Source organism: Sus scrofa, chromosome 6 (assembly GCF_054392235.1).
Source record: "Sus scrofa isolate SSC_HxYL_T2T_F1_AM1 chromosome 6, Sscrofa_HxYL_maternal_Yorkshire_Landrace_v2.0, whole genome shotgun sequence".
NCBI lineage: Eukaryota > Metazoa > Chordata > Mammalia > Artiodactyla > Suidae > Sus > Sus scrofa.
In genome coordinates this window covers 89,884,834-89,909,236 of record NC_139388.1, presented here as the reverse complement: position 1 = coordinate 89,909,236, position 24,403 = coordinate 89,884,834, and the positions used below count along the sequence as shown (strand labels likewise).

The following is a 24,403-nucleotide window of genomic DNA, read 5'->3' as shown; positions in this document are numbered from 1 at the left end:
GATAGCAATGGTGATGACAGGACCCTAAAACAAAGGAGACTAGGCCATGGTACTTAATGTTTGAAGCCAGACAGACACAATTACCATAAAGATCAGCAGTTTCAGAGTGGCAGGCAAAGGGATCTGACATGCACATTTACGGAGATAGTTAATAAAGTGTGATGTCACTAGAAGCAAAATAGTTTCCATCTATAACATCAGAAGAAATCACAGATGGAAGATCAGGATGCTGAGGGTGGTCACCTCAATTAAAAAAAAAAAATTGGAATCCAAGAGATAGTAGGAATCTCCATCACCAAAGCCAGTATAACAATTTTCTGAGAAAACTATGGCTCTGATAGACCCATGTGCTATAGGTCTCACGGACTCCACACTCAGAAAGTCCCTGCACTTAAAGCTTAATAAATGCTCTGTAAGTGCTGTCTTAAAATTCTTTTTTTTTTTTTTTTTTGTCTTTTGTCTTTGTTGTTGTTGTTGTTGTTGTTGCTATTTCTTGGGCCGCTCCCGTGGCATATGGAGGTTCCCAGGCTAGGGGTTGAATGGAGCTGCAGCCACCGGCCTACGCCAGAGCCACAGCAACGCGGGATCCAAGCCGCGTCTGCAACCTACACCACAGCTCACGGCAACGCCGGATCGTTAACCCACTGAGCAAGGGCAGGGACCGAACCCGCAACCTCATGGTTCCTAGTCGGATTCGTTAACCACTGCGCCACGACGGGAACTCCTGTCTTAAAATTCTTAATTTTATCTATGAATTTCTATTTCATAAGTGAAGTCTTATGGGGACCATGAAGCATGTGCTGGGGGCTTGAAGCCTTAACTCACACAGTCCACCACCTCCTGTTTTCCCAGGAGGGGTTTCTTGCCTACTTCCTCTTGCCTCACCTGGCCATCTTTCCCCCTTGCTTGGGCTTGGAATGCCCTGGTACTTTTGGTGGGCAATTTCTCTCGCCCACTCCCAGGCCAGGTGTATTCAGCGAACATTATGTAATCAGCTGTCTTTATGATCATTCACTCATGTAGCTGTAAACTGGATAAATAGGAATGCTAATGTTTTGAGGACAGGTTGACATTACTCCTGGAGTCTGGAAGTGTCATCATGGACCACTGAGGACCAGGAAATAGACTGAGTCCTGGCCAAGATCCAGTTCACGATGGGCCAAATGGGTATGTCACCTCTCCTGGTGGTCATTTCCCTGGTCCTTCAATGAACAATTAAAACAGATACACGAAGAAGTTGGTAAGTCCTTGGCCTAGGCAGTAACAGTTATTACAATGTGGAAGGCCAAATGGAAGGAAGTCTCTAAAACCTCCCACCTTTCAAGATAATAAATACAAAACAAAACAATATTGTATCCTGGAAACAAAGGAGGGGAGATGGCAGAAATAAGTGCTACACCCCTAGAGGATGCAGGGTTTACCAGTCTGGTCCCTGCAGAAACCAGACAAATCCTGGAGAGAGCTAGGAGATTACCACAAACTCAATCTAACAGAGGCCACAACAATAGCTGCTAAACCAGATATGGTATCTTTGCTAGAGCAAATCAACCCTTTCTCTCTGATTCCTACAACAATGTAGAATCAGAAACAATTCACATTCACATGGTACTGATTACAGCATACATTTACAGCACCATGTCAATTTTGCAACCATCTCATATAATATAGTCCTATGATATATGGACTTCCTACAGAATATCACACTGACTTACTATATTAATAGCATCATGCTAACTGGGCCAAATGAACAAGAAGTGGATACCAAACTGAAGGCCTTGACAGCACACATGAACTCCAGAGGGTAAGAGAGAAATGCTACTAAGATTCAGGTGCCCATTCATCAGTAAAAATATTTTTCTTTTTTGGCTACCACGTAGCATATGGAAGTTCCTGGGCTAGGGATAAAATCTGAGCCTCAGCTGCAACCCATGCCACAGCCTCAGCAACACCAGATACTTAACCCACTGCGCCAAGCCGGGTATTGAACCTGTGCCTCCGCAGCAACCCAAGTAATCAGGGTCTTAGTAAAACATGCCATTCAAGCAAAGGAATCCAGGGAAACAACTGCACCTTGCAACCCCTCAGAGGGAAGCATAACATCTGAGAATAGAGCTCTGGCTTTTACATCAGATGACACAAAAAGTTGCCAGTTTCTAGAGTAGCCCAGAACAGGAAAGGACTCTGCAGGTCTTGGTAGTGAGGCAAACAATCTGGCAGATGCTATGGTACTATGGCAAACCCCAGGGGGGGAAATCACTACACAGACCTCTGGGGGTTTCGAGCAATGCCACACCATTTTCAGTGGAAACTAATCCCTGGCATGCTACTGGGTCCTAGCAGATAAACACCTGGAGATGGGATACTAAGTGACCATTTATCTAGAATCATCCACCATGACCTAGGTTCTACGAGATATACCAAGTAAGGTTGAGTGGACCCAGAAACAATCTAGCATTAAGATGAAGGTGACACATCCAGTATGAAGCACAAGTAGGACCAAAAGTCACAAGCATGAGCAGATGGCCCAAACCCTCATATGATCTACCACTGTTGCAAAGTGCCCCTTCCTTAGCATATACCTTTGGCTGTATTAGAGGACCCTCATAGCCAGCTGACAAAGGAAAAAACCCTCACCTTCTTCACAGATGGCATGGGTGGGTACAAGTCAAAAATGGACAGTGGCTGCACTATAGACTCACTCAGAGAGTGGCAGTGAAAGAGCGCCCACTTGGAAGAGTTTTAGGCAGTCTGTTTACTTTGTGTAGACAAAGAACTGGTTTGAGGTTAGAGTATATGTGGACTCACAGGTAAATGCCCTAACATGTTGGTCAGAGGTATAAAAGGAGAACGATTAGGAACTTAGGGGAAGGAAGTCTCAGGCAGAGTCTTAGGTAGAGGTGCGTGGGAGAAAACAAGACCAGACACAACATTGGAAGATCTTTATGTGGAATCTAAAATATGGCACAAATGAACCTATCTACAGAACAGAAACAAACTCATGGACATAGAGAACAGACCTGTGGTTGCCAAGGGGGAGGGAGACGAAGTGGGATGAACCGAGAGTGTGGTGTTAGTAAATGCAAACTATTGAATTTGGAGTGGATAAGCAATAAAGGCTTACTGTATAACACAGAGAACTACATCCAATCACTTGTTTTTTTTTCTGTTTTGTTTGTTTGTTTGCCTTTTTCTAGGGCCGCTCCCGAGGCATACGGAGGTTCCCAGGCTAGGGGTCTAACCGGAGCTGTAGCTGCCAGCCTACACCACAGCTGAAGCAACGCGGGATCTGAGCCGTGTCTGCAACCTACACCACAGCTCACGGCAATGCCAGATCCTTAACCCACTGAGCAACGCCAGGGATCCAACCCACAACCTCATGGTTCCTAGTCGGATTCATTAACCACTGCACCACAACGGGAACTCCCCACCCAATCACTTGTGATGGAACTTGATGGAAGACAATGTGAGAAAAAGAATGTATATATAATTGGTTCACTTTGCTGTACAGAAAAATTGACAGAACACTGTAAATCAACTATAATAAAGCAACTTAGGGGAGTTCCCATCGTGGCTCAGTGGTTAATGAACCCGACAAGTATCCATGAGGACATGGGTTCGATCCCTGCCTTGCTCAGTGGGTTAAGAGTCCGGCATTGCTGTGAGCCTTGGTGTAGGTCAAAGACGCAGCTTGGATCCTGAGGTGATGTGGCTGCGGCGTACGCTGGCAGCCACAGTTCCAATTAGACCCCCTAGCCTGGAACCTCCATATGCCATGGGTGCAGACCTAAGGACAAAAAAATAAAAATAAAGAAATTTAGGAGTTTCTGTTGCAGTTCAGCAGGTTATGAACCCAACCAATATCCATGAGGCTGTAGGTTCAATCCCTGGCCTCACTCAGTGGGTTAAGGATCCGGAGCTGTGGCATAGGTTGCAGACACAGCTCGGATCCGGTGTTGCTGTGGTTGTGGTGTAGGCTGGCAGCTGCAGCTCTGATTCGACTCCTAGCCTGGGAACTTCCATACGCCATGGTGTGGCCCAAAAAATTAAAAAAAAAAAAAAAAGGAAGATCTTTGTCTTATATGTTAACAGTCATCAGAGAACATCTACCATGAAAGAGGTGCTAAACAACCAAGTAGACAATGACTCAATCAGTTTACGTCGGTCATCTTTTGTCATGACCTCCCCAGTGCTGGTGAAATGAGCACCTGAAAGAAGACAGTCATGTGGCAGAGACACACTCTATGCAGAGACAACAGTATGAACTCCTACTTATCAAGGATACTTTAGCTACTGATTCTACCAAAAGTCCAAATGGCCGCAAGAGACAAACACTAAGTTCCAATATGACAACATCTTTTAAGGAAACCAACCAGCCCTTGGATGGCAACTTGTTCATATTTGGCCCCTTCCACCCTAAAAAGGAAAACAATTTATTCGAAAGAAGTAGGGACATATTCTGGGTATGTCCTTTCCTGCCTTCAGGGCTGCAGTGAACAGTACATGAGAGTTAAGGAAATGTTTAATCTACCAGTAAGCATCATCCTACATAACATCATTTCATGCAAGAGACCCGTTCTGCAGTAAAGTGCAAGAGAGGGAACAGGACCATGGGATTTACTGGTGGTATCATATACAACATCATCTAAAAGCTGCTAAGCTAAGAGCACTGGAATGGCCTGAAGAAGGCACAACTTAAGTACCAACTCGATGTAGTATTTTATGACAAAAGAGTATCATTTTCCATGGTGTAATACCTATCTCAAATCAAAGATCTTTACAAGCTACTATGTCTTCAAAACAGGAAGAATACATGGATCTGGGATATAGGGGAGGTAGAAACAGCATACCCTGTTTATTATCAATCCCAAAAACCTACCTGGAGAATTTTTGTTTCCTAGTCCCGCAACTCTAAGTTCTGCAGAGTTAAAGATCTCAGTCACCAAAAGAGGAACACTTCCACAGGAGATAACAGTCCCAAGTTATAAGCTATGCTGTCACCTGGGCATTGTGGAGTTCTTGTATCCAGGGATCATCAGACAAGAAGAGGAATTACCATCTTGGCAGGGGTAACTGATCTTTATTATCAGAAAGAGGGTTGCTATTCCATACCAAATTGTAGACAGTGAAAATATATTTTTGAACCCAGATGATCCATATGGGTGCCTAATGACATCCCCTTTCCCAAAACTGAAAGTACTGAAAACAGACAAGCTGGAAAGTCTAACCAGAGGAAAGCATGGTAACCAGTGGTTAAGATCACTCAGGAATGAGGGTTTGGGTCATACCACAAAGCAAAAACATTGGGATTGGCATAGATGGTAGCTGAGGATGAGGGGAATCTGAAAAAGAGAGTGGAAGGAGGCAACAATGATCAGATATAACCCTGAGACTAGCTGTAGCAGCAGGAAATAAAGTAAAATAAGATTAGTTGTAGCAGCAGGAGTAAAGTAATCTTCATCTTCTATAATATTCCTCAGGAAGAGAGGCCCTCCAGCTACACTCGCAACATATATAAAGAAATAGATGAGGAGCTCCCTTCTTGGCTTAGTGGGCCTCCTGAGGCATATGGAGGTTCCCAGGCTAGGGGTCGAATTGGAGCTGTAGCCGCCGGCCTATGCCAGAGCCACAGCAACGAGGGATCCGAGCCACATCTGCAACCTACACTACAGCTCACGGCAATGCTGGATCTTTTACACACTGAGCAAGACCAGGGATGGAACACACAACCTCATGCATGGTTCCTAGGTGGATTCATTAACCACTGCACCACGATGGGAACTCCAAAAAATTTTAAAATTAAAAACAGATTTACCACATGATTCAGCAAGTATACTTCTGAGTATATACCCAAAAGAAATGAAAGCAGGAAATTAAACAGATATTTGTATACTCATGTTCAGAGCAGCATTACTGACAAATAGACAAAAGGTAGAAACAACCCAAACACCACTGATAGATGAAAAGGTAAATAACATGTAGCATATATTATTCATCCTTAACAAATGAAATTCTGACATATACTACAACATGGACAACTCTGGATATATTATGCTAAGTGAAATAAGTCAGCCACAAAAGGATAAACGTTGTATGATCCCATTTACATGAAGTACCCTAGTAGTCAAATCTATGGAGGCAGAGAATAGAATGGTGGTTATCAGGGGCAGGGGGAAGGGGGAAACGGGGAGTTATTGTTTAACAGGTAGAGTTTCAGTTTGGGGAGATGAAAAAGTTCTGTAAATGGATGGTAGTAACAGTTGCACAACAGTGTGAATGCACTTAATGGCACTGAACTGTACTCTTAAAAATGTTAAAATGATAAACTTTATATTATGAGTGTTTTACTACAATTTTTTTTTTTTTAAAAGATGGGGAGTTCCCAGTGTGGCTCAGAGAGTTAAAGACCCAGCATTGTTTCTGTGACTATGTGGGTTCTAGTTGAGGATCCGGTATTGCTGCAAGGTTGGCATAGCTCACAGATGTGGCTCAGATCCAGTACTGCTACGCCTGTGGTGTGGGCCTCAACTATGGCTCCAATTCAACCCCTGGCCTGGGAGCTTCCATGTGCCACAAGGGCCACTATAGAAAGAAAAGAAAAAAAAAAAAGAAAGAAAAATGGCTGAATCTTGGTAAGAATAGTGAGCTTTTTAGCATTTTAATTTGCCTGATTCCCATTTCTCTCTCCTCCCTCAGATTTGTGGCAGCAATGAAAATTAAGAACCTCATGACCTTAGCTTTAACCAGCAGCCTTGAGCCACTGGAAGGGGAAAAACAAATGCGGACCTCCCTAAAAGCCCCATGCCCAGAAAACTGTTACTATTTGATCTGATAGCACCAAGAAGTTCCTTTTTCAGAGTTACTTTATTTGACCTGACCTAAAGCTTGCTTTGCATAAACAGCCCTATCCTTAGTGCATTTTCCAAAAAATAACCAGCGGCAATTGTTTAACATCCCAACTGCCTAAAGCAGTGATACCAGTTGGGGCTAAAAGGCCACTGACCAAAAAATGTGAAAGTTCAGGAATGAGATGGCTATAAGTGGCTTTGGAAAGCTCTGAGCTATTCCTGGATATCTAGAAGGACATATGCATTTGCAGTCTCTGGGAAAGGCTTGAGAAGGCCCTAATCTCACAGTTCTGGCTGACCTTGAGGTTCTATGCAAGCAGAAAGTGAAGACTAAGGCTGTAAACAGCCTGCAGGAACACTGATGTACATACTCCAATATACACAGAGTTCCCTTGGCAAAGGCTGGAAAACTTACTGGTTCAAGACATTTAAGGAAATCTCTGTCTAATCATTAGCTAACCACCAAGTCAATGAAACAGAGACTTCAATGGCTATACAAAACAAAGAAAACAGGCTCTACAGATTTAGTACAGGAAAATCACTAAATAAACAGCACATGAAACCCATAGGAAGGAGTGAAATCTGATTTGCAGACCTACCAAATTATTTTAAATGCTCATTTTTCAAAGAGAAATTATGAAACACAGAGATAAATAGGATAGTATAGTGCATACAAGGCAGGGGATGGGGGGAGGGAGGCAATTGGTAAATCTGTACTGGGAGTAAAAAAAAAGGGATTCCTGCTGTGGGTTAATGATCTGGATAGACTCTGTAGTGTTGCCGCAGCTGTGGCACAGGCCACAGATCACAGATGCAGCTCGGATTTAATCCCTGGCCCAGGAACTTCCATATACTGTGGGTGTGGCCAAAAAGGAAAAAGACAAACGAAAAAACCCCTGTACCTGAGGAAGTCTAGATGTTGGAGTAACAGATAAAGACTATAATAAATAAACTATTAGAAATGTTTCAAAAAACTAAAGGGAGTTATGTCTAAAGAATTAAAGAATGAGTATGATGCCTTATCAAATAGAGAATATCAACCAGAGATAGAAATTGTATTTAAAAAAAAAAGAGGAAGGTCCTTTTATGGCTCGGCAGTAATGAACCTGACTATATCCATGAGGACGTGGGTTCAATCCCTGGCCTCACTCAGTGGGTTAAGGATCTGGTGTTGCCATGAGCTGTGGTGTAAGTTGCAAACACAGCTCGGATCCTGCATTGCTGTGGCTGTGGTGTAGGCAGGCAGCTATAGCTTCAATTAGACCCCTAGACTGGGAACTTCCATATGATGTGGGTGTGGCCTTAAAAAGACAATAAATAAATAAATAAATAAAACAAACGCCACTGTCCTTGGAGAATCACAAACAGAAAGGTACCTTGCTGAAAGAATCCTGTGTAGTCAGTCTTCCTTCGCAGAAGATGAGACTACTTTGTGTTTCTATCTAAATGAAATGTCTGTGGTGCAAGATAAAAATATTCCCATGGCTTCTACAACCACACATGTGCAGAAGATGCCCAAACCTGTACACATATGCTGAGTCCAGATCTCTCTCAAAAGCTCAGGATAAAAGCCAAAGTACTTTCAATAGCTTACAAGGCCCTGTGGCCATGCTCACATACCCCCACTGTATTCAATTACACTCTCCCACCCTCACTAAACTTCAGGCAGGTGAACCTCCCGGCTGTTCCTTGTATCTGCCAGGCATGCTCAGGGACTTTACACTTGCTATTCACTCTGCCTGGAATGGTCATTCTCCAGATATTCATTTCTAAATCCCTTTAGCTCTTTGCTCAACTGTTGCCTCCTCTGGTGGTCTATCACTAAGGACTCAGTGCTTGCAAATGTCACCTTCTCAGTGAAGCCTCCTTTTACCATTCTATTGTAAATCACAATCACCAGCATCACCCTAATTCTATCCCTGCTTTATCTCTTTTCCCATGTGTATTGCAAAGAGCACTTATCTTCTACATATGTTTACTTATAAAATTATGTTTATCATCTCCTCTCACTAAAATATAAGCTCAGGACAAGTATTTTTGCCTATTTTTGTTCTCTGCTATATCTCTACCATCTAGAATGGTGCTTAGGAAAACTGCAAGTGCTCAATAACAAATAGCTTACCACCACCCACCTAGTTGCTCAAACCAATCTCATTCTTCACATTATATGAAATATTTTCAAAACACATCTCACATCCATCTCTTTACCTTGATTGTCTGAAGACACAATAGAATCCAAAGTAGTTTCACTGCCTCTGGACTTATTCCCCTCTAATCTATGTACAGCAGCTCTACTATTGCTAAGTGTTCCCTAAACTGGGGTCTAGGCAACTCTTAAAAGTCTTTGTTTTCTTCCTACTTCAACTACAGCAGTGTCTTGCAGAAACCTTCTCTTCTTCTTGACCTCTAAATGTTGCAGAGCCCCAGATCTGGCCCTTGAATCTCATCTCTTTACTATCTTCATTCCCACCTACCCTAAAACACCACTGGCATTTCCGCTGGGGTACTTCTTGATTGAGTATTGTACCATGCAGTGCAGAACATTTAGCGATTCTCAATTAATATCCTTTACCCTAGAACATTAAGTACCCATAGCCTCCTCAGCTATTATGACACCCAAAACCAGACCCCTAAATTTCTTTTTCTTTTTTTTTTTTTTTTTTGCCATTTCTTGAGCCGCTCCCGCAGCATATGGAGGTTCCCAGGCTAGGGGTCTAATCGGACCTGTAGCTGCCAGCCTACGCCAGAGCCACAGCAACGCAGGATCCGAGCTGCGTCTGTGACCTACACCACAGCTCACAGCAACGCCGGATCGTTAACCCACTGAGCAAGGGCAGGGACCGAACCCGAAACCTCATGGTTCCTAGTCAGATTCGTTAACCACTGCGCCACGACGGGAACTCCCGACCCCTAAATTTCTAAATCCTCCTAGAGATGCAGTAAACACCCCAAATATGAACCCTGACTAGTCATCTCATCCACTTCTATAGCTTTAAATACCATATATACACTGATGACTCCCAAATTCATATTTCGAGACTGAATCTCTCCCCTTGAACTTCAGACTGGTTATCCACGGTCTACACAATATTTTCATTTAGAAATCTAATAAATCTCTCAAATATGTTATGTTTTAAAAACCAAACTCTTGCTTCCCTAGTGCAACCCGTTCCTCACCTGTCTTCAATAACTAGGGCAATAAGAGATAACCAAAAACAATTATATACCATAATGGACAACGTAAAAGATGTACCATCTCCCAAGACAGTATCTGAAAGAAATAGAAAATATGAAGAGATAATGAAACTGAGCCAGTAATAAAAAAACCCCAAAAAACTCCTGGAGTTCCTGCTGTTGCAAAGCAGATTAAGGATCTGGTGTTGGAGTTCCTGTCGTGGCTAGGTGGTTAACGAATCCGACTAGGAACCATGAGGTTGTAGGTTCAATCCCTGGCCTTGCTCAGTGGATTAAGGATCTGGCGTTGCTGTGAGCTGTGGTGTGGGTCACAGACACGGCTCGTATCTGGCATTGCTGTGGCTCTGGCGTAGGCTGGCGGCTACAGCTCTGATTGGACCCCTAGCCTGGGAACCTCCATATGCCGCTAGTGCGGCCCTAGAAAAGGCAAAAAGACAAAAAGACAAAAAAAAAAAAAAAGGATCTGGTGTTGTCTCTGCAATGGATTGGGTTTGATCCCTGGCCTGGCACAGTGGGTTAAGAATCCAGTGTTAATACAGCTGTGGTGTAAGCTGCAGCTGCAGCTCAGATTCAATCCCTGGCCTGGGTACTTCCACATGCTGTGGATGCAGCCAAAAAAACAAAAACAAAAATTCCCAACAAATAAAAGCCCATAAAGCTTCACAGGTGAACTCTACCAAATATTTAGAGAAGAGTTAATACCAACCTTTCTCAAACTATTCCAAGAAGCTGCAGAGGAAGAAATCCTTTTGAACTCATTCTATCAGGCCAGCATCACCTGGTATCAAAACCAGACAAAGATATCACCAAAGAAAATTACAGGCCAAGAGTGCTATGGAACATAGATGCAAAAATTCTCAAAAAGAACATTAGCAAACCAAATTCAACAATATATTAAAAGGACCACAGGAGTTCCCATTGTGGCACAATGGGATGGGCAGCATCTCTGCAGCACTAGGATGCAGGTTTGATCCCTGGCCCAGCACAGTGAGTTAAAGGATAAGGTGTTATCACAGCTGTGGTGTAGGTCACCACTCCAGCTGGGATCTGATCCCTGGCCTGGGAACTCCATATGCCGCAGGGCAGCCATTAAAAAAAAAAAAAAGAAAAAAAAAAGATCACAAAAGGATCACAACACCTGATCAACTGGGATTTATCCCAGGGATGCAGGATGTTTCAATATCTGCAAATCAATCAATGTGATACACCACACTAACAAACTGAAGAATAAAAATCATACCATCTTAATAGATGGAGAAAAAGTTTCTGACAAAATTCAACATCCATAAAGTGGATATAGAGGAACATACCTCAACATAATAAAGGCCAGTTTTGACAAGCCCATAGCAAAAAACATACTCAACAGTGGAAAAAGTGGAAACATTTCCTTTAAGATCAGGAACAAGACAAGGCAGCCCACTCTTGCCACTTTTATTCAACATAGTATTTGAAGTTCTAGGCACAGCAAACAGACAGGAAACAAAAATAAAAGGAATCTGGAGTCCCTGCTGTGGTACAGTGGGTTAAGGATCCGACTGCAATGGCTCAGGTTACTGCAGAGGTATGGATTTGATCCCCAGCCTGGCAGAGTGAGTCAAGGATCCAGGCTTGTCACAACTGCAGTACAAGTCACAGCTGTGGCGTGAATTTGATCCCTGGCTCAGGAGCTTCATATACTGTGGGTATGGCCAAAAAGAAAAATAAAAGGAATCCAAATTGGAAAGGAATAAATAAAACTGTCCTTGTTTGTAGATGGCAAGATACTACACACAGAAAGTCCTAAAGACACACCAAAAAAGTATTAGAACTCACCAATGAATTCAATAAAGTTGAATTTGTATACAAAATTAATACACAGAAATCTGTTGTATTTCTTTATACTAACAATGAACTATCAGGAGTTCCACTAAGGCTCAGCAGGTTAAGGACCTGGTATTGTCACTGCTGTGGCTCTGGTTACAGCAGGTGTGGCCAAAAGACCCCCTCCCCCCAAAAAAAAACCAACAAAAAAAGAACTACCAGAAAGAGAAATTAAGAAAACAATCCCATTTACAATCACATCAAAAAGAATAAAATACCTAGGAGTAAATCTAAGGAGGCAAAAAACCTGTACTTGGAAAGCTAACTGAAGACAACACAAACAGATGGAAAGATATGCCATGCTCAAGGACTGGAATCCGACCAGTGTCCATGAGGATGCTGGTTCAATCCCTGGCTGCGCTCAGTGAGTTGGAGATATGGCATTGCCATAAGCTGTGGTGTAGGTCACAGACACAGCTGGAATCCTGTGTTGCTTTTGCTGTCGTTTAGGCTGGCAACTGTAGCTCCAACTTGACTCCTAGTCTAGGAACTTTCATACGCTGCAGGTATAGCCCTAAAAAGCAAAATATATAAATAAATAAATAAAATTAAAATATATACATATATGGCATTTTTCTCAGAACTGGAACAAGTAATTCTAGAACTTGTACAGAAAACAGGGCATGGCTCGTTTAAGCCGGCAGTTGAGGTGCAGAGGGAAGCTGTAGTGGAAGTGTTCCAGGATTTACTTTGGAACTTTTTGCTGTACTTTTTGCCATACAGAGGTAGAAGAAGATGAATAAGTAATGCCCAAAAAATATGCACGCACACTTCTGGCAAGGTTTAGTGAACAAACTGAGCCCATTTATGCTTTACTTCAGGAGACAGAGGATACGAACTTGGCCTATGAAATACTTGAGCCAGAACCCGTGTAGCAACTACTGCTGGAGCTGCTGGCCTGGCAGGTGGGCACCATCAGGAAGCATGGGCCACCAAGGGCCCCTCTTATGAAGACTTATACACTCAGAATGTTGTCATTAACATGGATGACCAAGAGGATCTTCACCGAGCCTCACTGGTGGGGAAATCTGCCAAAGAGAGACCTATGTGGCTAAGAGAGAGCACTGTCCAAGGGGCATATACCTCTGAAAAGATGAAGGAAGGTAGCATCGATATAGACTCATTTCAGCAGCGCGAGGAAGGCCATGTAGGGACAGACTATAATGAGGAAGTCATGTGAGCACTGCTCATTCATGAGAGGAAGACCCCCTCTGCCACAGCAGGCTCAGTGGGGGCGGCTGCTCCTGCGACCACTGCCAATGGTAGTGACTCTGAGACTGAGACCAGACCAGTGATTCAGATGATGACTCCCCACCCTGCCCAGCAGTTGTGGCTGCACATCATGTGGAAGAGGATGAAGAGGATGATGAATTTGAGGAAGCAGCAGATGACCCAATTGTCATGGTGGCTGGCTGTCCATTCTCCTACAGTGAAGTGAGCCAGAAGCCAGAGCTGGTGGCCCAGATGACACCAGAGAAGGAAGCATATATAGCAATGGGACAACGCATGTTTGAGGACCTCTTTGTTTTTTTTTTTTTTTTTTTTTTTTTTTTTTTGTCTTTTTTTTTGTTGTTGTTGTTGTTATTGTTGCTATTTCTTGGACCGCTCCCGCGGCATATGGAGGTTCCCAGGCTAGGGGTCGAATCGGAGCTGTAGCCACCGGCCTACGCCAGAGCCACAGCAACGCGGGATCCGAGCCGCGTCTGCAACCTACACCACAGCTCACGGCAACGCCGGATCCTTAACCCACTGAGCAAGGGCAGGGATCGAACCCGCAACCTCATGGTTCCTAGTCGGATTCGTTAACCACTGCGCCACGACGGGAACTCCTGAGGACCTCTTTGAATGAGCTTTCCCTACCTTTTCCTCCTTTCTCTAATGCTCATTTCAAAAAAAAAAAAAAAAAAAAAAAAATTCCCTACCTTTGAAGAAAACTGTTTAAGTGGCTTTCTACCCCTCCTGATGTAAAGCAGCTTTTAATCGCGCACAAAGAATAATGGGAGAGAAAGTTTGATTTTTACGCCAGAAACTTCCCCACAAGGTAGGCTGGCTATAAGCATTTCCTTCCCTATTACTACAGTGTTAATATTTTGCTGTATTTTTCTTATCTAATCTTTTCCCTTTCCTTTTTAAGACACATTTTTTCCCTTCTGGAATAAATGTGTGAAGCCTATAAACTCTTCCTACCTGCCTGTAGAAGCCCACTATGATAAGTTACAGCAATTCACTGATCACCTTCTTTTAATCTATTCTGACCAAGCATTCCAAACAGCTCCTGATACTGCTACCAACCAAGCAGCTTGTCAACAGGCAAATCATTGATGAAGGAAAAAAAAAATCTTAAAGTTTCATATTGCCTCACAATTGAGGATGGAGTCAATGCTTAAGGGGAGGTGGCAGTGTGTGTGGAAGAGGGACGGCTCTGTCTAAACCTCTTAATGTTATCTAAACGAAAATTTGTGTCCTTAGACGTGACTTACTGATAGATTCTATCAGTTTGTTAAATGCCTTTTGGTTTGTATGTCGGAGAATAGAAAACAGAAAGTGTGATTGGTAAGCCCTTAGGAAGAAATGAGAGAAAAAACATGCACTTAGGCTAAAGGGTCCATGTAAAGGGTTGAAGAGTGAAGAGCACTGGGACAGAACCTTTTAGAACTGCCTGAGTTTGTGCTGATTTGGAAATGCTTATATAAAACTGAGACTAGTACCCTGCTTTTTCCATTCTTTCATAAATTGTTGAAAGAGGCCATTCCAGTAGGAATCAGCATATGACAGTTGATTATTCCCCTCTCTTTTTTTGTTCCTCTCAACATCATTGAAGACCTTCTTCATCACTCTTTTGATTTTTGCCAGGCATGGTATTTTAGAGTGCTTCCGGTATACTGCAAAGCATTGTAACCTCAAGTAAAATAGTTTATTTTTGATTCTGATATGTAGCATGGTATTATTCCCTAAGACAGAAATTTAAAGATCTTTCATACAAGGGTCTACAACAATTGTATTTTTTGTAATATTTTCCCTTGCATTGTAATTTTTAAGTATTTATCATTTTATAGTACATGTGTAAAACTAAGACAGATTTTAGAACATCTGAGCCTTGTATAATGTTTTATTCACCTGGGTTGTACTACTGACTGAATATTACAATAAATCTATTTCATACTGAAAAAATTTTTTTTTAAATTTTGTACAGAAAACAAAAGACCCAGAATAGCCAAAATAATCTTGAGAAAGAAGAACAAAGATATCACTCCCTCATTTCAAACTGTACTACAAAGCTAATCAAAGCAGTATGGCACTGGCAGAAAAAACAGACACGTACATCAACAGAACAGAATTGAGAGCTCAGAAACGAACCCACACTTATGTGGGCAATTAATCTACATCAAAGGAGGCAAGAATATACAATGGTGAAAAGACAGCTTCTTCAATAAATAGTGTTGGGAAAACTGGACAGCTATATGTGAAAGAATCAAACTGGACTACTTTCTCACATCACGCACAAAAATAAATTCAAAACAGATTAGACTTAAATGTAAGACTTGAAATCATAAAACTTCTGGAAGAAAACCCAGGCAGTACACTCTTTTTTTTTTTTTTTTAATTTTTTTTATTTTCCCACTGTACAGCAAGGGGGTCAGGTTATCCTTACATGTATACATTACAATTACAGTTTTTCCCCCACCCTTTCTTCTGTTGCAACATGAGTATCTAGACAAAGTTCTCAATGCTATTCAGCAGGATCTCCTTGTAAATCTATTCTAAGTTGTGTCTGATAAGCCCAAGCTCCCGATCCCTCCCACTCCCTCCCCCTCCCATCAGGCAACCACAAGTCTCTTCTCCAAGTCCATGATTTTCTTTTCTAAGGAGATGTTCATTTGTGCTGGATATTAGATTCCAGTTATAAGTGATATCATATGGTATTTGTCTTTGTCTTTCTGGCTCATTTCACTCAGTATGAGATTCTCTAGTTCCATCCATGTTGCTGCAAATGGCATTATGTCATTCTTTTTTATGGCTGAGTAGTATTCCATTGTGTATATATACCACATCTTCCGAATCCAATCGTCTGTCGATGGACATTTGGGTTGTTTCCGTGTCCTGGCTATTGTGAATAGTGCTGCAATGAACATGCGGGTGCACGTGTCTCTTTTAAGGAGAGTTTTGTCCAAATAGATGCCCAAGAGTGGGATTGCGGGGTCATATGGAAGTTCTATGTTTAGATTTCTAAGCTATCTCCAAACTGTTCTCCATAGTGGCTGTACCAGTTTACATTCCCACCAGCAGTGCAGGAGGGTTCCCTTTTCTCCACAGCCCCTCCAGCACTTGTTATTTGTGGATTTATTAATGATGGCCATTCTGACTGGTGTGAGGTGATATCTCATGGTAGTTTTAATTTGCATTTCTCTTATAATCAATGATGTTGAGCATTTTTTCATGTGTTTGTTGGCCATCTGTATATCTTCTTTGGAGAAATGTCTATTCAGGTCTTTTGCCCATTTTTCCATTGATTGATTGGCTTTTTTGCTGTTGGGTTGTATGAGTTGTTTATATATTCTAGAGATTAAGCCCTTGTCAGTTGCATCATTTGAAACTGTTTTCTCCCATTCTGTAAATTGTCTTTTTGTTTTCTTTTGGGTTTCCTTTGCTGTGCAAAAGCTTTTCAGTTTGATGAGGTCCCATGGGTTTATTTTTGCTCTAGTTTCTATTGCTTTGGGAGACTGACCTGAGAAAATATTCATAATGTTGATGTCAGAGAGTGTTTTGCCTATGTTTTCTTCTAGGAGTTTGATGGTGTCCTGTCGTATATTTAAGCCTTTCAGCCATTTGGAGTTTATTTTTGTGCATGGTGTGAGGGTGTGTTCTAGTTTCATTGCTTTGCATGCAGCTGTCCAGGTTTCCCAGCAATGCTTGCTGAATAGACTTTCTTTTTCCCATTTTATGTTCTTGCCTCCCTTGTCAAAGATTAATTGACCATAGGTGTCAGGGTTTATTTCCGGATTCTCTATTCTGTTCCATTGGTCTGTCTGTCTGTTTTGATAACCAGTACCACACTGTTTTGATGACTGTGGCTTTGTAGTATTTCTTGAAGTCTGGGAGAGTTATGCTTCCTGCTTGGTTTTTGTTTCTCAGGATTGCTTTGGCGATTCTGGGTCTTTTGTTGTTCCATATAAATGTTTGGATTGTTTGTTCTAGTTCTGTGAGCAGTACACTCTTTAACATCAGTCTTAGTATTATGCTTTGGATGTATCTCCCCAAGCGAGGGAAATAAAAGCAAAAATAAACAAATGGAACTACATCAAACTAAAAAGCTTCTACACCCAAAGGAAACTATCAACAAAACCAGAGGCCATTCCAGTAGGAAGCAGCATATAACAGTTGATTATTCCCAAGGGAAAATAGGCTGCCTACAAACAAGGGAAAATATTTGCAAAAAGGTTGCCTACTGAACAAGGGAAAATATTTGCAAATGATATAGGTGATAAGAGGTTAACACACAAAATATACACAACACTCATACAACTCAACATCAAAAGAAAAAAAAACTGATTAAAAAATGGGCAAAGGATCACAATAGATATTTTTCCTTATTTTTTTTTTTTTTTGTCTTTTTGTTGTTGTTGTTGCTATTTCTTGGGCCGCTCCCGCGGCATATGGAGGTTCCCAGGCTAGGGGTTGAATCGGAGCTGTAGCCACCGGCCTATGCCAGAGCCACAGCAACGCGGGATCCGAGCCGTGTCTGCAACCTACACCACAGCTCACGGCAACGCCGGATCGTTAACACACTGAGCAAGGGCAGGGACCGAACCCGCAACCTCATGGTTCCTAGTCGGATTGGTTAACCACTGCGCCACGACGGGAACTCCTTTTTTTTTTTTTTTTAATAGATATTTTTCCAAGGAAGACATACAGACGGCCAACAAGCACATGAAAAGACACTCAATATCACTAATCAACAAGGAAATGAAAATTAAAACCACAATATTACCTCACACATGTTAGAAGAATGGCTATGTTTAGAAAGACAAGAAATAAGTGCTGGCAAGGATATAAAGAAAAGGAAGTTCTTATGCACTATTGGTGGGAATGTAAATAGATGTAGCCACTATGGAAAACAGTATGGTGATTCCTCAAAAATTTTAAAATAGAACTACCAGGAATTTTCTTGTACAGCCAGTTAAGGATCTGGCATTGTCACTGCAGTGGCTTGGATTGTTATTGTGGTGCAAGTTTTATCCCTGGCCTAGGAACTTCTTTATGCCTTGAGCACAGCCAAAAAAAAAAAAAAAAAAAAAAAAAAAAAAAGAACTACCTATGATCTAGCAATTCCTATTCCTGGGTATTTATCTGAAGAAAATGAAAACACTTATTAGAAAAGATATATGCACCCCTATGTTCACTGTGACGTTATTTACAATAGCCAAGATACAGAAGCAACCTAAGTGCTCATCAACGGATGAATGAAGGAAATGTGATGTGTACACACACACAGACACACAGAGGGATATTATTCAGCCATAAAAAAGAATGAAACATTGCCATGTGTAGCATTGAGAACTATGTCTAGATACTCATGTTGCAACAGAACAAAGGGTGGGGAAAAAAATGTAAATGTAATGTATACATGTAAGGATAACTTGATCCCCTTGCTGTACAGTGGGAAAATAAAATAAATAAAAAAAACATTAGCAGGGCATTTGCTGTAATGTGCAGCAGCTTGATATGAGATCTCAGTTCCCAGACTAGGGACTGAACCTGGGCTGCAGCAGTCAAAGTGCCAAATCCTAACCACTAACCCTTCTGCCTTTTCTGTTTCTTTCTATGCCACTTCCATAACACTGACCTGTGTTCCACAAGGTAACTTTCTTCCTCCCAAAGAAAGTGCAATGGGAAAATATAATTACTCAAGCAAAAACTAAAGAACAAAAAAATTTACTGGGTAGATGGCTAAGAGAACTCAAGATTGTTTTCCACTGAACAAATCAGCACAAGTTAGTTTCAAATATCAATCACTCACACAAAACTAGTCATTTTGGTCAAAAAGATAATATTGCAAAATTTAATCTCCTTGTCCTTTTGACTTCCAGTGCAATTAATAATACCTGTCCTCAGAGTTGTGAGAATATCATGAAATGTTTGTTAAAAAATAAAAACAGTAAACAGTACACAGTAGTTAATAACTGTTCAGCTAGGCAAAGGGCTACTGAGTCAATTACATGTCAAGTATCATGCCAGATAATACAAAAATATGAGTAAGTTTATGGTCTTCACCCTTAAAAAAGCAATACTGGTAGAGGAAATGTCAGACATGTTTCTTTGAAAAACTCCATCTGTCCTTCTTTATCTCATCTTCTTGCCTTACTTTATCCCATCTTCATGCTTGAAAAACAGTCACAGTGCTGGTAAATGACTTAAGAACTGTTATGTGCCTAGAGGTCAGAGTAAGAGCTTAACCTTTTACCAGCTAAGTGGCTTTTAAAATAGTAAAAGAACTTATATAATAGTAAACAAACCCTATATCATCCACCCATAGCCACTCCTCACTTGATCGCATCTAAAGAGCACAATAAAAGCTTGTGGTTTCTTGAGGCAGGGCTCTTGGTCCCAGAGACCTTGAGTCCCCCGGTTCCCACCTTTACGTAAGATAAATGTCTGTGTCTTGTTTTACGTTAACTTTTTTCCTTAACTTCCACAGCACCCTGTTCTTCAGCCCCATCCTGCTGAGCTGGCCTCGGCAAGGAAAAAAGATGATCATGTTAACAAATAGGTATTTTTTTTTTATTTTTTTTTTTTGTGTCTTTTGTCTTTTTGTTGTTGTTGTTGCTATTTCTTGGGCCGCTCCCGCGGCATATGGAGGTTCCCAGGCTAGGGGTTCAATCGGAGCTGTAGCCACCGGCCTACGCCAGAGCCACAGCAACGCGGGATCCGAGCCGCGTCTGCAACCTACACCACAGCTCACGGCAACGCCGGATCGTTAACCCACTGAGCAAGGGCAGGGACCGAACCCGCAACCTCATGGTTCCTAGTCGGATTCGTTGACCACTGCGCCACGACGGGAACTCCCCTTAATTTTTTATTATGGGGAAAAAATGTAATTGTAATGTATACATGTAAGGATAACCTGACCCCCTTGCTGTACAGTGGGAAAATTTTTTAAAAAATCTAGCAATAAAAAAAATAAAAAATTTTTTATTATGATTGATTTACTATGTTCTGTCAATTTCTGCTGTACAGCAAAGTGACCCATTCATATATATATATATATATATGTGTATATATATATATATATATGTAACTTTTCTTTTTCTCACATTATCCTCTATCATGTTCTACCACAAGTGATTAGATATACAGTTCCCTGTGCTATACAGCAGGATCTGTTGCCTGTCCACTCTAAATGCAAGAGTTTTCATCTAACCCCAGACTCCCAATCCATCCCAATCCCTCCCCGCCCTCTTGCCCCCCAACCCCCCGCTGCAAACACCGAGTCTGTCCTACATGTCTATGATCTTTTCTGTTTCGTAGATGGATCATTTGTGCCATATTTTAGACTCCACATATAAGTGATATCATATGGTGTCTTTCTCTGACTTCACTTCAGTATGAGGGTCCCTAGTTTCAGCCACGTTGCTGCAAATGGCATTATTTTGTCCTTTTTATGGTTGAGTAGTATTCAATATATATATGTACCGCATCTTCCTAATCCATTCATCTGTCAATGGGCATTTAGGTTGTTTCATGTCTTGGCTTATTATGAATAGTGCTGCAATGAACATACAGGTGCATGTATTTTTTTCAAGGAAATTTTTGTCTGGATATATGCCTAGGAGTGAGACTGTTGGGTCATGTGGTAGTTCTACATTTAGTTCTGAGGTATTTCCATACTGTTTTCCATAGTGGTTGTACCAATTTACATTCCTACCAACAGTGTAGGAGGGTTCCCTTTTCTCCACATCCTCTCCAGCATTTGTTATGTGTTGACTTATTAATTATGGCCACTCTAACTAGTGTGAGGTAGTACCTCATAGTTTTGACTTGCATTTCTCTAATAATTAGTGATGTTGAGAACAGGTATTAATACAGTACATGTCTAATCATGAGATACAGGTAGCAAAGACAAGGGTTCCTCTTTTTTTTTTTTAACCACATGAGAAATAGAGCTGAACTTCTAGGTAATGCTAAAGCTCACCCTACCTCCTGATTTTAGTTCCAAAACAAAATGCAAAGCAAATTTTAGCTGTCATGAGTGTAAGCTTGATCAAAATACATAATACCTAAAAAGATTATCAAGATCATGAAACCAATTTACATTGGCGGAGATGGGACAATTAAAGCATTACTTCCATTTATTCCTTGAACCTGACTGAAAAGCACATCATTAATTAAATAAAATTAGGAAACAAATAGTGTATCATCTGCTCTTCTAGAGTGATCTACAATTGTTCAGACAGATGCTACTACCTTAACATAAGGAGTTACACTATAATCTATATGTACTTTTATTATCTGTCAACAGAGAATCTACCTTCTTGACTGGAAACTGGAAAACTTCTAGTTCTTTAAAATAATTTTCTTTGCTACTATTTTTGTTAGTATTCCACATAGAAATTTGATAGCTACTGGAATTCCCTGGTGGATCAGCAGGTTAAGGATCCAACGCTGTCACTACTGTGGCTCAGTTACTGCTCTGGCATGGGTTGGATCCCTGGCCAAGGAACTTATACAGGCTATAGGCGTGGCCAAAAAAAAAAAAATTTGGCAGCTACAAATAGAAAGAATCAGTTCGTGAAGAACTTCATTTGTTTTTGCCTTATAAGAAAAATGAAACATAAATAGATTTACAATCACATTCTCGGTAAAAGAGGTTTTACAAATATCTTTTTTTTTTTTTTTTTTTTTTTTTTTTTTTGTCTTTTTTTTGCAATTTCTTTGGGCCGCTCCCGCGGCATATGGAGGTTCCCAGGCTAGGGGTCGAATTGGAGCTGTAGCCACTAGCCTACGCCAGAGCCACAGCAACGCGGGATCCGAGCCGTGTCTGCAACCTACACCACAGCTCACGGCAACGCCAGATCGTTAACCCACTGAGCAAGGGCAGGGACCGAACCCGCAACCTCATGGTTCCTAGTCGGATTCGTTAACCACTGCGCCACGATGGGAACTCCTACAAATATCTTTTAATGGCCCATGTCAATAACAGTTACACTTAAGAAAAGTTTACTTAGTTTTTTCTTTTTTCTTTTTTAGAGCAGTACTTGTGGCATATGGAAGTTCCCAGGCTAGGGGTCAAATCTGAGCTGCTGCTGCTAGCCCGTGCCACAGCCACTGCAACACACCAGATCTGAGCCGTGTCTGTAACCTACGTGACAGCTCATGGCAAGGCTGGATTCTTAAACCACTGAGAGAGGTCAGGGATTGAACCCATATCCTCATAGATACTGGTCAGGTTTGTAACCCGATGAGCCACAACGGGAACTCCAAGTTTACTTAATTTTAAGCACAAATAATGAACATCTAACATATTACTTAAGAGTAAAGACATAAAAACAGGACTAATTTCCCCTTTCAAGAAAAACTGTGACCTCCTCCTCCTAGTTAAACACAGTCCTTCTGTCACCACTAAGCAATACGAATCAGCTTTAAGACAGGTGTGGCTCACTGATAAATGAAATAGTCTCAGGAAATATCATCAGTGAGTTATTAAGGACAGATATAAGCAAGGGCAATTCATCATCATTAACCATGACAAAATCTACACCCAGAAAAAAGTAGTACTATTTCTCCCTGGCATCATATATATGTCATTTTGAGAAAATCCTCCAGAACAAAACATACTTTTAAAAGCTAAGTATTCAGCAAAATAACATATCAAGTCTTTTTAAAAAAATAAATGTGGCAGTAAACATTAATTATGATGAAAACTTATGGGAGTTCCAATTATGGCTCAGAGAAAACGAACCCAACTAGTATGCATGAGGATGTGGGTTTGATCCCTGGCCTCGCTCAGGTTAAGGAGCTGGTGTTGCCATGAGCTGTGGTGGAGGTCACAGATGTGGCTCAGATATGACACTGCTTAGGCTGTGGCTATGGCATAGGCCGGCAGCTGTAGCTCTGATTCGACCCCTGGCCTGGAAACTTCCATACAAAAAAAAAGCAAAAAAAAAAAAAAACCTGTTTTTAAAATCTCCAGAAGTAATTTTATCCCCAAACTAAAAATGTAAAGAAACGAAATTCATATTTGTTGTCAACTTGACCTTTTAAAATAGTTATGTGATTAAGATACATGAACAGATAAATGGGAACTGATGAAAGGGAATTCACTGAAGAAATAAAAATGAAAGACACTGATCAAAGGGTATAACAGGAGTAAGTTCTGGAAACCTAATGTATAGGATGATGACCACAATTAATATGGTATACTTGAAATATGCAGAGTAGATATCAAGTGTCCTCAAAACACACACATGTTAACTATGTGAGGTGATGGATGTTACCTAAATTGATGGTTTCACAATGTATACATACATCAAAATATCACACTGTGGAGTTCCCACTGTGGTGCGAGGGGATCAGTGGCATCTCTGCAAAGCCAGGATGCAGGTTGGATCCCTGGCCCAGCACAGTGGGTTAAAGGAACCAGCGATGCCACAGCTGTGGTATAGGTCACAACTGTGGCTTGGGTACTATGCAAACATTCAAAGGAGTGAAGGATATCTACTATGTTATGACACAAAAGGATATGCTCAATATACTATTGAATGAAAAAAAGAAACAAGTTATACAATGAAAGGTAGGATTATGAGGCTCCTCACCAAAACAGTTAATCAACTCTTTCTTAGTGGGAGTCTGGAGGGGACAGGAGTGAGAATAAGTCAGTCAGTAGATCGATAAAGGCTTTTTTAATTTTATGTACTTACGGACTATCCAAATTTTTATTACATATTTCCTTCACAATTAAAAATTATTTTTAGGGAGTTCCTGCTGTGGCTCAGTGGTAACAAACCCAACTAGTATCCATAAGGATTCAGGTTGGATCCCTGACCCAGCTCAGTGGGTTAAGGATCTGGCATTGCCATGAGCTGCAGTGCAGGCCGCAGACGTGGCTCAGATATGACACTGCTGTGGCTGTAGTATAGGCCAGCGTCTCCCCTAGCCTGGGAACTTCCATATGCTGCAGATGAAGCTCTAAAAAGACAAAAAAAAAAAAAATTATTTTTAAATGAACAGAAGACCTAAATAGACATTTCTCCAAAGAAGACAGACAGGCAGCCAACAGGCACCTGCAAACATGCTCATCATTGTTAATTATTAGAGAAATGAAAATAAAAATTACAGTGAGGTACCACCTCACACCAGTCCACACAGACATCATCAAAAAGTCTACAAACATGGAGTTCCCGTCGTGGCGCAGTGGTTAACGAATCCGACTAGGAACCATGAGGTTGTGGGTTCGGTCCCTGTCCTTGCTCAGTGGGTTAACGATCCGGCGTTGCCGTGAGCTGTGG

The 24,403-nt window shown here is 41.4% G+C and overlaps 1 protein-coding gene and 1 pseudogene across 1 annotated transcript in view; one reads left to right on the top strand and one right to left on the bottom strand.

Moving 5' to 3' along the window:
* The window catches only part of PHACTR4 (phosphatase and actin regulator 4), a 118,782-nt gene that overhangs the window by 76,544 nt on the left and 17,835 nt on the right, over nt 1–24,403 (bottom strand). The gene's annotated exons all lie outside the window — the stretch shown is intronic.
* On the top strand, nt 10,077–14,375 carry LOC100739811 (general transcription factor IIE subunit 1 pseudogene; annotated as a pseudogene).